This window comes from Equus asinus, chromosome 23 (genome assembly GCF_041296235.1).
Source record: "Equus asinus isolate D_3611 breed Donkey chromosome 23, EquAss-T2T_v2, whole genome shotgun sequence".
NCBI lineage: Eukaryota > Metazoa > Chordata > Mammalia > Perissodactyla > Equidae > Equus > Equus asinus.
The window spans coordinates 58913962-58932305 of NC_091812.1; the positions used below are offsets into that span (position 1 = coordinate 58913962).

Here is an 18344-nt window from a genome sequence, read left to right on the forward strand (position 1 = left end):
TTGACATGAGACCATCATATTCTATCTTTTCAATTATTGCAGTGGTTGATATTATCTAATTTTTATTTCTGTATATATGAACACAATACAAACCTTGCCAAAACTCAAATACACATTTTTTGATGACTTTTTTGAACAGTGGACAATTACTAAATGAGAAAAAGTGCTTTTGAAGTTGTTTGTTCAGAATATAATTATTCAGTCAATATCAAAAATGATGGAAAGTCAGATGTAAGCCAGCATGTAATATAGCTAAGCATAAGAGATGTATGATTTTCTCAATTAGTACCAAAGAAAAGTGGTTAATAACAAAATTCAGAAGATAAAATAATCATAGCGGAAGTTGTAATGGCCATCCGCTATGTATATCATCAGTTTTACAGTTCAAATGACTGAATATACTTCTACCAGGAGCATTTTCTAATTCCAAAATTGCAAGCAAATTTTCAAGTGTCAAAATGAAATCTACTGCAAAAACAAAAAATGCAACAGCTCCCTTTACTATACAGAGATTATCAAAGATCTAAATGCCTCACCTTTTGTGGCATAGCCACAGATACAACATTTTTCTCCTGCAAAAGGAGATAAGACTTCAGAAACACTGGCCAATTTTGCGCAGAGGCTCATTTATTGAATTAGGAGTTAATTACAAAAAAATGTACTCCTTTTGGTGGATGTAATCAAATACAAATTTTAGTGGATGTTTATAAACGTGCAAACAATGTTTATTCAAAGGTGAAGCAAAATATGAATGATTTTATGGAAAGTGTTGGCTGTCCTGGCCATGGTCTGCATTATACTGCTGAAATAATAGTTAATGTCCTTTTTATTGACATTGAACTAATTGTGATGAAACTGTTCTCCTCTTTCATCACTTATACTGTTCAAACTGAGTAAAGAATTTTAGTGGTTTTGTTTACATTCGGTATTCTTCAATTCTCACAGTTGAAAATCTGTTGGCTCCCTTTAACAAATGCAGTTGAGACCATCTCACTTTATTTGAAGCACTGAAATCATACTTTATTTCTGAAGACAAGGCCCCCAAATTCTTGTTAACATTTTTAATAATCCATTGAGTGAAGCCTACTTATTTCTTGTTCAGTTCTCAATATCTCTTTAGCAAATTGAAAGAAAATCAGTGTTACTGAAGTACTCTATTGCTTAAAAAACCTGGGTGAATGTGTTAAAGAAAGAATTGACAAAAAAGTTATCCCTTTACATGTCAAGGCTGTTATTAAAATGGACACTATTATTCAATGAACGGGAAAAGAAATCCCAACTTGAAATAATTATTATAGTTGTTGCCATGACATCTTTTTTGAAATAGATTTCATCCCCTGAAGAATTCAATTTTTTACGTGCATATTATTAAATAATTACCAGCCTGAGAACATGCAGAATCACCCTTTGCAGTGTTGAAGAGAAAGGAAATAAAAACTCAGGACAATGCTATTTTTTTTTTGCTAGTGGACAACATTATTAAAAGCTATTGATGACAAGATACAGAGGAATACTGAAATATAGGAAGGAAAGTTATGACATAAAGACAGTATTACATGCTTCAAAAAGTCAAATTTGAAGAACAATTCTCAGAGTTGTTAACTTTATGCCAATATATGTTCAGTATACTGGCTCATAGTCCCGAAGCTGAGCATGTTTCCCCATTAATGAACGTTCTATGGACAAAGTAACTAAGTTGAGTGTGACCACTGTAGAGCCATGTTACAATATAAACAGAACATGGATTGTAAGAGCAAGAAATTTTATAAGCAATATCGGCAAAACATGGAACTGTTAAGGAGAATCAAATCTCACGGAAATATAATTAAGAAAAAAGGTATGTAATTTTGATGGGTTATAATTTATTTCAGATAAACAACAAATTGTGTTTTTAGCATAAGTGTGTACCACACATTATTTTATCTCTATGTATATATCCATACGCAATTAGAAATAATTGTAATTTAACTGAGTATCCTGTATTCTAATTGCTAAATCTGGCAACCCTAGCTAAAGAGCATGATCAGCCTGGAAATAGTTTAATGTTGTTTCTTGGATTGCGATTTCATAGACTGAGAATATGGTATAATTCAAATCCCAGAACTCAATGAGAGGAGGGCAATGGATATTATATTAGGGAAGATTATACAAATTAAAAATATTAATTTTTCCCATCAAGTTCCAACAGAGATGGAGTGCTTTTTTTGTTGGTTCACTTGAATTCCTCCTTTCACTTGAAGATTGTCATTTTTGAGTACCTGACTTAATGTGTGTGGGGGGAAGGGGGTCTCAGCTTCAGTTCGCACACTTGTCAAATCCTATTCCACAGTGGGGCTGATAACCAGTGAAGCTTGAAGTTTCTGGGTCAGGCACACTTCCAGGGCAGCCTTGGCTTCTGAGTGAAGTTTTCCACTTTTATTTTGTTTTTGTTTGTGTTTTGTGAGGGGTTTTGTCGTTGTTATACTTCATGGAGGATTTCCTTTACATTCTTGTGAACTCAGTAATGCATTTCAAAGTATATTGGCTCCAATTCATCCAGTATTTAGGTGTGTTGTGGTGGGGAAGGAATTGCACTGTAGAATCTCTGTTCTTGTTAAAACGTAACAATGGACATTTTGTAAAATCCTTTTTTAAAAATAGACTTTGGATCAAGCTTACTTGCAAATTTTAAAACTCAATCTCTTTGAAATACTTTCGGAGGTTTCTTGTAATTTTAAAATTGATTTTAATATTAAGACACGAACATTCTTTTAGGAGTCAAATAAGTTCTATTAGTCTTATAAGAAAAATGAGCAGTCTCTTATCCACGCATTCTTCTCCCATGTGCCCTGCCCCCTAAAGACGACCACTTTACCTAACTATTTCATTAATTATTGGTCTCCTTATTTTTAAGTAATGTGTTGACATCAATTTTCTTAGTTTATTAATTTTAGACATTTAATTTGACCTCTTAATATAGATGATGAGAATTTGGCTTTCACAACCACCCCCATTTTCATGCAACCGTCTTTTTAAAATGATTATATCATAATTTTAATCAATATTTACTATTTGCATTATTATGACTTTGTAAATATGGTTCACTGCCGTGCTGAGTAATATTCTCATATTTCTCAATATTTTCTGTTTCTCATAACCAAGGGTATTTATTCTTCCTAAACATATTTGTCCTAATAGCTGAGTGCTGTCTCTGTGCCGTGTTTGGGCATGGAGGATGGTTGGCAGTAACCATGCACATCCACTCCCATCCCAGGCTCACTGGTCTTGCTCAAATGCCCTATTTTTTAAATATTTTTTCATAATATTGTCTTAAGAAAGATTACATAAAATACCATAAGCCATTTGGGGGCTTTTCAAAGTGAGAAAAGAAACAAACAATAGAGACTGCAGCCCAGGACCTAGCTGAGTCTAACTTTAACCTGTTCCTTCACTACCTTGAACTTTATACAGTTGTAGGGAGATGGAATTACCAAGACTTCATACAGCTAGAAATCCTTCACTCAGCTTTCAGAGGGGAAGAGTCAGGCAGCTTCACATTTCACACATTTTGGAACTAGAATTTTGAAGATGGCTGGGCCACTGTTGGAGGAGAAAACTGTGACTCCAAATCTGTTGGTAAGGAATAGCTGCCACCTGCCCCCAGATTCCTGATGGAGGCTGGGAAGCCCTGTCCTGCTACCCGCCACTTAGCTCAGCCTTATTGAAATTCTGTGACAGTCCAGCAGGTTCTGGAGCTCCAAGACCTGTGGATAGGAGAGCAGGGAGGCAGGCTGCCACAACTCCTCTCCACTCTCCTGGTCCAAGAGGAAAGTGTCTCTTGCTTAATGGCCTGTTTCAAGGTTATTAATCTTCCCTTCCTCTCTCAGCCTCAGAGAGGGTACAGAGAGCTTGGTGTGAGTGGTACAGGTGTGTGACTGTGGTGTGACCTTGGCTACCCGACTGTAGGACACTTTGTGCCTAGGGTGGAGTGGCTATGATAAAGCAGATCCTTTACTTTTCTTCTTCTCCATGACAGGCAGAGTCCAAAAAAACTGTTGGATTAAAAGGTGGGTGGAAATGCCCAAGGGTAGCAGTGGGTTGAGAAATTTAGCAGGGATTTGAAAAAGGGATGTGGTGAAAAATTCCATAGCAGCTGGGTGCTGTGTGGAATTCTCCTCGAAGGCAGCAAGACTCCTGCTTGTTAGAGTTCATTTGATGTCTGAAGATTTCAATATCCAATACCATTTTCTTGAAAGTAGCAGCAAAAGATACTGGTATCCACACTTGGTACAGAGGCTGTAGTGACACTGCCTTTAATGGACCATAAAAACCTTGACAATGAGCATCCTGGTGGCAGCTATAATGGACTGAACATCAGAGGCTGGTTCCAAGGTATTTTGGATATTGTGTCCAAAGATGGAGAAGAGCCTTCATTGGTGACAGATATTAGGATCTTCCCATCCTAATAAATGAAGCTTAGGGTTAAATTTCATTTAGTTCAGCAAAATGAAGTAGTGTTATATTTTTGTACAAGAGTGTTTGCAACAAATTAATGTGGTTACATTTATTATTCCATTTAATCTTTATAAACTCTGAAAAGTAGATATTGTTTATTCCTTTTACAAAGAACACTGAGACATTGAAATGTTAGCATCTCTTTAGTGGGACACACAAAAGAAAAAACCAGGGCTGGAGAACCCTGTTGGATTGTGAGGAAACATTTGGATATAATTGACAGAAAATGCAAATCTAACTGAAACAAATGAGGGAGACATTGACACATGTGATTGAAAAGTCTGGGGTAGGGCTGGCTTCAAACCTCAGGCTTGATCCAGGGACTCAATTAATGTCATCAGGATTCAAATTCTCTCTAGTTTGGCGCTCTCTGTTTTCTGTGCTGGGTTCATTTTCAGGCCCTGTGTTGTAGCAAGATGGCTGTCAGCAAGTTCAGAGCTAAATTTTTCCCAGGTTGAATGTAGCTGAAAACATGGTACCTCTCTCAGGACAGCCCCTGCAAAGTCTCATTGAGCCTTATTGGCTCCACTTGGATCCCATGTCCATTCCTGCCCCAATCCCTGTGGCCAGGAAAATGAGTGTTTTTCTTAGACAGGCCTGAGTCACAGACCCACCCTGGCAGTAGAAGCATGGGAGAAAACAAATCTCCACACATGTGTGGAATAAGATTGAAAAATATGAGTTGTTCCTCCAAAAGGGTACTCTTTCCAGAGACCTCCATGAATACTGGATTTCAAACACAAGCAGGAATCCACCATAGCCCTCTCTCAATGCCCCAGGCCTATCTGTTGGCCCTGTACCACTCATCCACCCACAACATACCACGTGATCTAACAGAATTGCACTCTGTTGAGGTGAGAGTTGGATCTTCCACTCCCATTATCATCTTTGCTATCTTGTGTGGAGTTTGACTTGCTTGGAGGGATGAGTATCCATAGTTATTAACAAATACTAATTATAATCTCTGCTTCAGACATGATCTCTCTTTCTTCTATTAGAGTGCAGGTTTCCTCAGAAGATCAAGAATTCAGCTAATTCTGAGGCCAGCTTGTGCAATAATTAGATGCTTTTATATTTCCTAGCAAAGAATAAGAAAGATAGTAAAGCTATTATTCATTATGTACCTACTATGTGCTGGCTCAGAAGTGCTTTGTACATATTGCTGCTAACTCCCACTGCAGCCGTACAGCTGTCTTATTGTCGTTATTTGGCAAGAGGACACGCTGGTCATGTGTAGTAGATACTTTTTGATGTCTTCCCAGGTTATAATGACAATGTTAATTGCCCCTCTCACTCCCTTTGTGTGGTCCTCTTCTGCGCTCCATATGTTTTACAAAATAGAACAAATTGGTCTGTAGAGAGACAGAAGAATGGAACAGATGTACCACAGTAGTTGCCTGTATTTCTAAATTTTTAGTGCCTTTTCATTTCCTGATGAGAGGTCTGACTATTGTTATCGGGTTCCACAAGATGCTCCTGAATCTTTACAACTTCTTTTAGAAGTCAAACCCAAAAGAAATGTGTACCTTCTAACCAAAAATTAAAATTCACTTGCTCAAGATCCAATGACCAGGAAGTAGTTGGGTCAGAATTTAAACCCAGTTCTCCGATTCCAAAACTAATGCTCTATCATTGTAACGTGTTTTCACAGCTGCTACACCTCAAATTTCTAAAACTGACACATTTAATCCCAATGAACATTGTATGTTTTTGTAATAAAATGAAGAAATTAACCAGCAGCTAACATAACTTTCAAATTTCTAGGGAGAAGTTTAAATTTTAGGCAACAATGAATCAGCATAAACATCCTGTTTAAATGTCAATTAGCATGGCTGCTGTTAACAATGAACTCCAAAACGTCACTGTTAAAAAACAGGTAATGAAATCAATATGGTGGATATTTCAAATTAGAAAGCACAAAAATCCCAATGTTACAGGATTGCAACAATGATATCTATAGTTAGCAGTGAAATAGTGTTTGTGGGTGTGTATTAAGAAAGCAAAATCAATTTCATAGTCTAAACCACAGATTTATTGAAAAGAAACACACATTGAAAAGACATTTAAGGTGCTCTCTAGATAAGAACACATTTTTATTTTCTGTTCTCTTGCTAAGTAAGGAGCTATTTATAATTAACCTACTCATATTTAACATAATTCACTAAAATATGTAGCTTAGATTTTATTTATCCTCAATCCTGTTTCATTGTCTTCAAATCTTCCCATTTGGTTCAGAGATTCTTTCTTTCTTTAATCCTCCACTAAGTCAAACTGCTTGCAAATATATTTCCCAGCCAATCCACACTAAGGGAATGACTACTTGTCTTTTTCATTTGTGCTTAAGCTCGCGTTATTTTGGAACTGCTATTTTACAGTAATGGTTCTACTTTCTCGGTTTTGATAAAGCAAGGACTTGTTGATAAAGTAAAGAAGAATAGTGTAGGAGGTGTACTATTTCACAACTCTGTAATTACACTAACCAAGGTTTAAGGTAATGAATTTCCTCAATGGCTTTGGAAGAGAGGTCACAATATGAAAAGCATGGTTTGGAAGAAACAGGGATTATCTAGTCCATCAGTGCTCCATCTAGTTTTATACCCTATTTTCAAAAACTGTCCAAAAAAAGAATCCAAGTTGAAATCTGTATTAAATAATAATCCCCAAAATGATTCTATTACTGATTTTTCATGTGTGAAATGGCACTGGAGATGTGGTTTATAAATTTGAAATGATGTCTGAACCAGTTATTTTCTTTAAAATGGATAGTTTAATTTGAAGAGGGCTTATTAAGTAATTCTATGGGTAAATTCACAGAATCATTCCCTGAAAATCTGCTTAACCCCATTATGATCAGAACGAATATTCATAAGCATCCATAGTCAATACTGGTTCTAGGAAATCAATATTTCACTGTTATCTACCAAGACTCACTTGGCCTACCTCGGGCTCCATATTTATCGGTTAAATAGGTGAGGAAAATCCTCTCTCTATGATATAGAAAAGTAGAGAATAACTGTGGGAAGTTAAGTGGATGTCACTCAGTATTAAAGAGATGGGCCAATTTTGAGTAAGAAATACAGAATATCACACTTTGCAGTTTTCCTATAGTATATATATTGAGCTCAGTCTTTTCAACCTAGTGTCCATCTTTTATTCATCCCATCTCTATATTGTGGATGTTTTTCTGAATTGCTTTACTAAATAAATTGCTTTACTAAGATGATGTTCTCCTCCTATCACTGCGAATGTTTTTATCTGGACACAAAGAACACTTTTTCTAGCCTGGTCATTGTTTTAATTTTTAAAACGTAGTTCATTTCTCAGGGTTTGAAGAATCCATTTCAGTCCATAGTCTTTGCTCTCTAGTCTTACACTTGATAGTGTTCGCAGCACTTGTCACACTTCAATAGCAATAGTGGGTATTCCATACTTTCTTCTTGGTTATGATAAATAGAACAAACAGGATTTCTGTTCAGGAAATCAACAATACTTATCTTATGAAAACAGGTGATATATAGTTTACCACAATAACCTCATCTATAGACTATGCTTCAAGGGCCCAGAGACTGAAGTATAAAGTAAGGAGGCAGGATCACAGTAGGGGAACCTTAAATAGAGTTGTAGTGTCATATTTGCATGTGCTGGTGTATTTGCACAAATTCTTGTAACCAGCTAATAGTCAATGGTGAACTATGATATTTGCTGGTATTTGGACTACTAAACATAAAGATACTAGCTAAAATGGGATACTTTTCCATAAAGGGGTAGCAGAGGCATTTTTTTTTTTAAAAGAGATTTTATACATCTTTTGTTTGCATTTCATCATGTATGCATTTGCATTGCACACAGTGAATACCTATAAAAGTAAAATTAAATTTTTGCATTGTATGCAAAGCTCAAAGAAACCGAAAGGTTAATGATACTTTTAAATGTATTACCATGACTTTTGGAGAGGTCCTAAAGATAGCAAATACTTGAGAGGGAAAGATGTTATAATGCCATATTGTTGAAAAATTAACTTTGCTATTTCTTTTTTCATACCTGATCAATGGTACAGAGGTTTATATCAAAATACTGGGCTGTAGTTTTCGCACAGTGAAAGAGAATACCCAAGTCATTGTCTTGGTCACCATATCCCAGGGAACACAATCAAGTGGCTTAGTCTCTTTAATAAAACTAGCTAAATATATTTGATCTGATTATAAAAGTTATTCCATTTTTTAACTGTGAGATGCAATGAAGCTTCACTTTTTGCCCAATCGTAAGCCAGTGTTTTATGTAGATAGCTCTTAAGAAATATAAATATTGACTTTTTCCCTTAGTTATATGATAAGAAAAATCAATTCCTATTAGAATACATTCTATAATAGAATCATAAGCCAGCAACAGTGCATTTCTTCTAACTGTTATATAGATTATTTTAAATTTTCATTGCAAGCTTTAGTGCTGAATAATAAACAAAGAACTCCAACTATATTTTTGTAGTATAGATAACATCAAGGCTGTAAAATTAGTTCCTTAGGAATACATGGTATTGATGCCTTTGGTATAAAACTGTATCATTTTCCTTGATGAACACATAAAATACATCCATTACCTTTTATATGCATACATATTGTCTCAACCACCCAATAATTACAGCTTCCAAACATAACAATTAAATTCTGTTCTTTCCAGGACAGATAAGACCAAGAAGTAGGAGACTGAGCATGTCTGTCCTACCCAATTGCCTGGGAAACTAGCCAGGCTTCAGTGTGTGTCACTTGTGCACCACAGTCAACATATCCCTTTCATATTCCTTAAAGTGATAAAAATGACCATCTACACTAGCATGATGCAAAGGCATCTGTAAATCCTTTACAATCAGCAAGTGATGGGAACCCTTTGACATATGAAAATATGAGACAAAGATGTTTGATGTACACATAGGGTTGAATTTACAGAAGAGAGGCTGAATAAGATAGACAAGATTTTCTGGTATTGTTGTGAATAGCACTCCCTGGAGGTATAGAAGGCCATGCCTAGGGACAAATTTAGTTTTTAAGCAAAGCACAGAGCATCCATTGGCTTTGGTAAGTACAGCTAAATGGAGAAAAAGGCTAAAGAAAAAGGACAGAAATCTGTGATACAGCAGCGTGAGAATCCCAAATTCAGAGGCATTTCCAGGGATGAACTTTGTTAACTGGGAAAGCAATCAGAAAGTCAAAGAGTCCAGGAAGAAGCCATTAGCAGAACTGAACAGTCACTCAAAGCTTACATCTTAGTGCCCATAATGTCATCGTGAAAGCGAAACTCCTAATTGGACTTGTGGGGTCTCCGCACGAATCAGACCAAGAATTAATGAAGGCCACAAATGGCTTGCACCTTACACAAAGCTATGCATCAAAAGCAACACTAGTAACAGCATTTTAGAAGTATAAAGCTCTTTTGGTTACCCATCATCACCAATATGAGATGCAGTTATTTATCAAGAAGCCCAAATTCAAAACCATATAGTAGAAGGACTTTTGCCAAAGCAACGAGATATTGCACAGTCACAGAAGCACAGGTTCCAAACCTAGTTTGTTGTAGTTGATAATTATAAAACTATTTTGGATTTTTTAACAACGTTCTAGTGAAGAATGAACAGATAGGTGGCTTATCGACATCTATGATGACCAACAACTTCAGAACCCCTCTGGGAATTATCACACTTAACTCCAAAGAAAACTCCCCAAATGGAGCCTAAATAGGTGGTAAACATCACCAAAAAGTATTGCAAACAAAATTTGTTATGTACAGCTTATACTCATTCATACTTTTTCTTCTGAGAACAAAATATCCTGGCTCCAAGTGTTCTCACTTGGGAAAAGAGAACTTAGATGGACTTAGAGCTCAATAAGGGAATGTATTCATCAGGTAAAGACAGAACTAACTCACTATGCCAACAAAATAGCAAAATAATAACCTGGCTTATTTTAAAAGATGATTTCTAGACTCACCCGAAAATAGAAGGTGTCCAGAAGCCTGCCAGAAGCACAGCAGAGAGGCTGAGCAGTAAGGGGGACAGCTCAGGCTTTCTTGCCAGTTCAGTGGTGGCGATTAGCCTGGTGGCCAGGTGCAAGATGTAGATACAAGACACTCCAGTACTCACCCTCTTCCAGATGGTGGAGCCTTTGGCTGTCCCACCTACAGCCTCCAGGAGCGCATAATTAAATTCCTGGCCATCCTAGACTTCATTCAGCAAAATATTCAGTCTCTCCTCATAAATCCAGGATTTAGGACATTCTACCTTCGTCTGTTTCTTCACGGTGGTAAAGATGATGGAGACATCAAACAAACCCAGCAATCTTGAAGCCCTGATCGTAAAAGGATCCAGAGCAGAGTTTGTCCTTAGTAACTTCCTTTATGAACAAGACCCTTCCATTAAAGCTCAGGGACAGCTTGTCAAACACTTAAGTTTTGTCAGATACATTCATATATGAATAGTTATTGCTACTTCTCTTAAATGGAAGTTTCACAGCTGGCTTATTTGAAGTTGGTATAAGTTCCTTCTTCCTTGGAAGAGGTGATAACAGAATCTTTGCAGCAAGGCTCATAAGTACCTTTGTTTTGTCTGCCTGCCTAGTACTCGTCCATGAGGTCACGAACCTTGGGGCAATGAGACTGCTCCATCATGAAAGGCAGTTGAGTATCCTGCCTAAGCGATTCCTAGATTGTTTATTTACATTACAGTATTGTCGTAAGCTGCACAAAAACATATCCATCAATGAGTTCAATAGTATTAAATAATTAGGTAATTGGTGTTTTAAATGTTTTGTATTGTGTAAAAATCCTTGTTGACTTGTTAAATAGGTGTTTGAAAAGGTTTTAGTCAAATTGGAAAAAAATTGGTTAGAGTTTTTGTGCGAATGGGGAATAAGTTATTTTCTTTTGTAATATTTTAAATAATGAAATATCCAACATGTTTTCAGAAGTAAATTAGATTTGGGTAATAAAGGAAACCTATTGTTTAAGCAGTTTTCTCTTCTGTAAAGAACTTTAATAATCTTTCCCTTTTTATCTGATGGGTCACAACTAGATGTATTTGCTTATTGTTTATTCTATAATTAGTCTCAAAAGGATTTACTTTAATTAATTATAAAAGGTATATTTAACTGGACCATTAAAATGAAAGTAAGTGAATTACAGAAATGCTTCTTTCTATAGGGATAATTTAACAACTAAGCACGGGGTTAGCTCTGAGGTTCCTGTTAGCCCAGGTAATGAAGGAAACAATAGGTGTCATATTATTTTTACTGTCTGGTGGATTGAAGGATATCATTATTGGGTTGGAGCAAATTGATTTCCTGACATTATACTCATTTACAATGAATTAATACAAAACGCTTTTGAAAATGGCAAAATGTTCTACAACTATGAAGTCTCATCAGATTCTATCATAAAGAGCTACTCCAATTCCACTATACCATTGTTGTTTAAAAAATGATCATTCAATGAGAAGAATAATATTGATATTTAGTTTTCTGAGGAAACTCTATGGAATGAAGAATCAGCTTATAACCAAAAGGGGATAAATTTCAGTAAAGCAAATTTCTTCAAAACACATCATAACAGAAATAATGGTTTATGCGTTTTTTTTTTTTCTGTTTGCTTGTGTTTTTCCCCAGTAACAAGGACAGAGTCAGCAAAGTATGAGGTTATTTTTGGTTCCACTGTTTTGATACGGTGATATTGAATTCAAAACAAGTTATCCTTTACATGGTTTCATTGCTATATGCTGATATCAATGAACCCAGAACACTTAGTAAAAATGCAATACTGTTTTCCCTAGAAACTAAAGAAAGCAGTGTATTTATGATCTCGAAAATGTCACAGCGCTATTATAATAAGCACCAGCAGCCATCATCTCTTCAGTCACCTAGATGTCACTGAACCATGATAAAACCGTTTAGGAGGAAGGCTAGTCTGAATTACTCAATAGAGTCATGCAAATTGCATTTCCTGAGAAACAAAATTTGATTCCATTTAAGAATATACAGTAGGTCAAAGTGGGCTCCAAAACAAGGGGCTGTCTAGTGTGGTTCTCTAGGGAAGCGGGTTTAATGACCTAAATAATAACAAGTGGTAATTAGCATACTAGCTGTTTGTGGATAAATACGTGCTTTTGAAGTGCTTAAGGGCACTAGAACAGCTTGTTTACTTAAGTAGTTTAAAGAGTCTCACCCAAAGTCTTGTTTATACCACTAATTTACACTGTGTGGGGAAAAAGGAAGAATTTTATGTATAAGGATAAGCTGATCTTAGGGGACACATTTCACATGGTGAATCCCAAGTCCATGGATTACCATAATGGAAGTAGCAACAAAACTTAAACGAATAAAAAATAAAGATGAATAATTTTGGCTCCAAAGTAGAACACATTTGTTCTCTGCAAAAAGATCCCATGGAGCCTGTTGAGCTTTGTGGAAAAGGAAATTATATACAGCATTCTCCATGACAGCCCCAGCAGGGCATTTTTGAGTACATTTTATTTACACAGGCATGGCAGCACCTGTGGGGGCACACTTTTTTATGTTTCCTCCTACTGTGTTGAACTATATGCTCTGTAGTAGATCTCAGAGAGCTGGCAGAGTGGAAAGCCAAGGTTTGCTGTAGAATCATGTTTTATGAAAACACAATGTGAAAAGATATCCGAGGAGACATTGCCAAGTACGCACTACATGATCGAACTCTTCAGATTTAAGCTCTCTCCCAGAAGAGGAAGATTTCTCAACCCAATCAGTAACCAGGTGCCCACAAATCCTGAGATCCTAGAAATTCTGGCCAAGTTGATTTACTTCTGTGGTCTCTTGTTGAAAAATGTCTTGATTCACCTTAATGGCTTGATGATGGGGGACTAGAGGAGGGGAGAGTGTCAGGGTGAATAGAGCTTGATGCGTTTGCTCTCTAATCAGTGTCACTCAAAGTGTGTGGTACAATTAGCATCGTATTATGTTGTTTGGTTTCTTCTCTTTTTGTACTGCATAATTGGGTACTCTATTATGCCATCTCATGTTCTTTAGCTGCTTCACGTAGCACTCATTTATTTGGAAGAGACTTAGAAAAACTCTGAAAGAGAGAACTCCAGCTTAGAAAGAAGCATTTATGGAAAACCCGTCTTCACTCATAGCTAGACATTCCAACTTTGCACATAAATCTATTAAGTCAGCTTTGTCTATCTGTAACAGGGCAGAAGCAGCAAAGGGGAAGAACCTAGAATGTGTTATCTAAGGCTAGTGGAAAAGGCATATTGAGAGTAGCAAAGAATAACAGCTAACAGAGTAGGAAGAGACAAATAAGCTATAAAACACAGGTAGAAGAACTTTAGAGGCATAATATTTTTTCCCAGGTCGCATTGTCAGGGAATAGATTCTAAAGTTAGGATTCAAGTGCAAGAAACTTATTAAGGAAGATTTCCCTGGAGAAATGAGCAAGGGAGTGCAGAAGCAAAAGAGGAAGAAACCAAGAAAGCTGCGGTTTCCGGTCATATTCCAGCCTCAGTCTTACCCTGTGTAAAGCAACGTAGAATATACTGCGCCTCAGGGTATTTATCCTATCTCAACGCTAGGAACCTCAGCCTTTGTGCTCCTTGATTGGTCATTCATTGGTTTAGGACCATGGCAGGAGGGTGGCATAAGGGGACTGTATCCTGTGTTCCCAGAGTCCAAGGAAGAAAGTCACATATATAAACCATTCACAGCACAGCACACAGGAGCAGGAGGGTGGGCTCACAGAACAGAGAAAGGGATCTAAGGGGCTTTGGTTAGACCACCAACTAAATCCACTTCTGCACACCTGGGGCATTTAATGTCCCTATCAATTACTGAGGTCAAGAATTGCTCCTTATTCAGTATCAAAAATAGAGGTCTAGGGGGCTGGCCCCATGGCCGAGTGGTTAAGTTCGCGCACTCCGCTTCAGGGGGCCCAGCGTTTCATTGGATCGAATCCTGGGCGCAGACATGGCACTGCTCATCAAACCATGCTGAGGCAGTGTCCCACATGCCACAACTAGAAGGACCCACAACGATGAATATACAACTATGTACTGGGGGGCTTTGGGGAGAAAAAGGAAAAAATAAAATCTTTAAAAAAAAATAGAGGTCTATGTGCAATAAAATTGTTTAGGTTCATAATGAGGAGCCTGAGTTAATTTAACTCAATAAAGGCTCACCTCTACTTTTTGGGGCAAAATAACAAAGTGACTACAGTGAAAAGACCATAAGATATAGGAATTCTAGGTTCTAGGCCTGTCTCTGCTGTGACTGGATACCTGCATAGTCTGGCTGTGTGTCCTCAGCTTCCTTTGTTCATATGAATCGCTTCTTTATACCCAATTCAATTAACTCCAAACATCCCCCACAAAAAACCTACAATGACCTGTCAAAAATGAGGTAGCATCCAAAAGACCTAGAGTCTGGCAAACAGGAAATACTAAAGAAATGTTAGCTAAAAACAAAAACATAAATGGATTTAACCAACATTACATTGGTTATTAATGACAAGGACCCCGAAGGGGTAAAGACTTGCTTCTCAAGAGCCTAACATATTTTCAGACACAATATGATGTTTTCCTTACATTTCTGAGATTATCCATAAATATATCAAACAGCAGGCTTATAAAGTAGTCATTTTTTTCCTAATAGTTTAACTATGTATACATTAAAGTGAGCGATTGTTCTTTCAATTGCCTGTACATTTAAAAATGTGTCAGTACTAAGAGGTTATAATTTTCCCAGAGAAGAGTAAATAAATCCAGTAAAGGCATACCTATAAATGTTTTAGTTTTTAGTTTATGGGATTTTTTTTTAAGGGGAAGGGTCCGGGAATTTGTGTAGGAAAAAAAAAAAAAAAGCCTTCCTTTTCTAATGTATTTGTCAGTATTTTCAGAAAAATCCATATTTAGATTTCTGAAGGCAATCCTGTATCTGCATACAGACGGCTGAAATGACAATTTTAAAACAACAAGCCTTAATCCCTAGTGACTGTACATCTGTGTCACAAAACAATCGCATAAACTGGCATGATTAAAAGGTTTGCTGATCAGAGCACTACGGCTGAGAGCCAAATACGGCAAAGTGTGATCTAGTTTTCTGCTTCAGAAATGCAAATAAAGACTGGCACATGGACCATAGAAAGCACTTATTCTTACACAATTTAGGTCCAGCACAATTTTGGATGAAGAAAATGTCCAGGAGCAAACAATTCCTTTGAAAACAAAGCTAGACACTGGAGTTTTCTGGCTCACACCATTAACCCAAAGTTTCCAATTTTACAAATGAGTTTAAAATGGAAATACAAAGTGCCATGATTTACACAACCTGTGAAAAGATTTTGAACACCATGATTCTCTACAGCAAGTTTATAATGAACGTTTATATGAAATGGGAGAAAATGATTACTGGCATTTTCAGTGACCATCCAATAATAATAATAATGTAAAGACATTTGTCTGCTTGTAGATATTGTCCAGGAAGAAATGTTATCTTTATTTTTGTCTTTATAGCATCTAGCCCCTGCCCTGGGCCCACAGTTGGCACTTACTCAATATTTCCAGTGGAATGAGTGAATGTTGTTTGAATGGATAAAGAAATACACAATTGCAAAACAAACGTAAAAAAAAAAAAAAAAAACAACTAGGAATCATAGTGATTTCTGCACTGATGTTTACAGAATACTAGAAATTTTAACCATGTTAATATAAATAATCCACAGGACCAAGGAGAAAGCATATTTTAGCATGTCAATTATTTTGTAAAGATGCAATTCATATTGTTGCATGTAAAGTGCCTGATTATGAATCTTGCATTGTCTTCTACATCTATCTCCTTTGGGAAAAATGAAAGAGTAAAACATATGAAGGATGGGATTCTGGTGTCACAAGATTGGCTTTACTTACCCAGATATTTCCTTACTCATTGCAAACATGTCAGTGATGTTGGCTCAGGCTCAGACAATACAGGAGAGTATTATTTGGATTTGTTCTTTGGCACAGTTCCTGGTGTTTTTGATGTACCCCACCAACGTTCCCAACAGCAAAGCTGCAAAGTCCTGTTGTCCCTATTTTAATTGAAATACTAAACGCCATAGGGACTGTTTGGTTGGAATCGCCCGCACCTACTAGGGCTTGTGTTTGAATTCTTTCTTCTTTCTATTTTTCACATCTCTTTCTTTTACTCTTTTTAATCTTCTTTTTTTTTTTTCTTGAATTTCATTCTTTGAGTTTTCATCCTGCAGATTTCCATTTCTGAATATTAAACCATGCAAGTTCTGTATGGCCTTTTCCAATATGACTTTCTATGTGTAATTAACTAAATTCCAAGTAGCTGGCAGGACAGCCTGATTAACAAAAGGATGCTCAGACTCATCACGGTCAGTGCAAAGCTCAATCATTCAAAATGAATGCCCAAGCTCTACAGTGTCAGACAGTAGTAAGAAACCAAATAGAGAAACCAAATACCCAAAAGGAAGGCACCAAAGATGTAAAGGCCCACATAAACCTCAAATTCAAAAGCCCCTTCTAAATGAACTGTGCCCCAACAACTGTGTTTCTTATGAGTTAAGGAAACCTAATCTTTGTTCTTCACAGGAGCTCCAGTTCAATTTGGATTATCTTTCAGGGAGCTGAGTCTCCTGAAGAAGGTCAAAATGACATTTTATTTTAAATTAAGATTAGAAACAATGACATTTTATATTCCTAATCATGAGTTTTTCAATAGATAATTATAAAGGACACCGTGGTTTTAACATTTAGCTTTTTCTTAAAGACTAAAAAGGGTAAGAAGCATTCTTATTTAACAATGGTACTTAGAGGCAAAGAATTTTACCTGAAATGTAGTATCATTGACTGTTGTACTTTCTGCCATAAAAGTAATCTGCAGTGAGCATCCATACAGAAATATTTCTTTGAAACAAATATATCTAAAATCCTTGAATGTATCCAGTTTGATAACAGCATATTTATATACACCTCTGTAACATTCACAATTGTAATGAACCAATAGGTGTATACACAGACAGACCTAATGTGTGAGACTTAGAGGAAAGGTATTATTTGTTTTTAGTAATGTCAGACATCACTTCAGCACATGAAATGTGCCAGATACTGTGCTAAGTACTTTTACAAACATGTAGGTCATCACTATTTTTACCCCCATTTTATGCATGAGGGAACTGAGATGTGGACATGCTAAATTAGTAGCGGAATTAGGGATTCATGCTAAGGGATGTCTGAATTCAAAACCATGTTCTTCGCCACTCACATGCCACTAGACAATATGACAGCTACATGCCAAACATTGCTATCGAGAAATTGAAATGCGGATAGTTGAAATTGAGATGGGCTATAAGTGTAAAATGCACACTGGATTTCAAGAATTAGTATGAGAAAAAGAAATATCTAAAAAATAATTTTATACTGATTATATATTGAAATGATAATATTTTGGCTATATTGCCTTAAATAAAATGGATTATTAAAATCACTTTAACTTATTTCTCTTTTCTTTTCAATATGGCTGCTAGAAAATTTAAATCACATATGAGGCTCTCATCTGTGTCTTTGCTGTATTTCTATTGGATCACACTGCACTAAACTACATAGGCCCCATTATTCTTTGACAAATTAGGAAGGGGCTTAGAACTGTTAACCCCCTGCTTAGTGAGCCATTGCCTCTTATTCATTTTTGTATTTCTTTCATGGCGGAATTTACTTCCTTTGTTTTAATGTAGTTATTTATATTCTATATATATTACATTTATATCTCCCACTAAATATAAGGTCCTCACAGTCAGGCTCTGGGTTTTGCAATACCAAGGAACAGGGAAGGGAG

General features: G+C 36.4%; 1 protein-coding gene and 1 pseudogene across 4 annotated transcripts in view; both read right to left on the reverse strand.

Moving 5' to 3' along the window:
* The window catches only part of LINGO2 (leucine rich repeat and Ig domain containing 2), a 1114992-nt gene that overhangs the window by 560989 nt on the left and 535659 nt on the right, over positions 1–18344 (reverse strand). The window lies entirely within an intron of this gene.
* LOC106836600 (BTB/POZ domain-containing adapter for CUL3-mediated RhoA degradation protein 3 pseudogene) lies at positions 10563–11148 on the reverse strand (annotated as a pseudogene).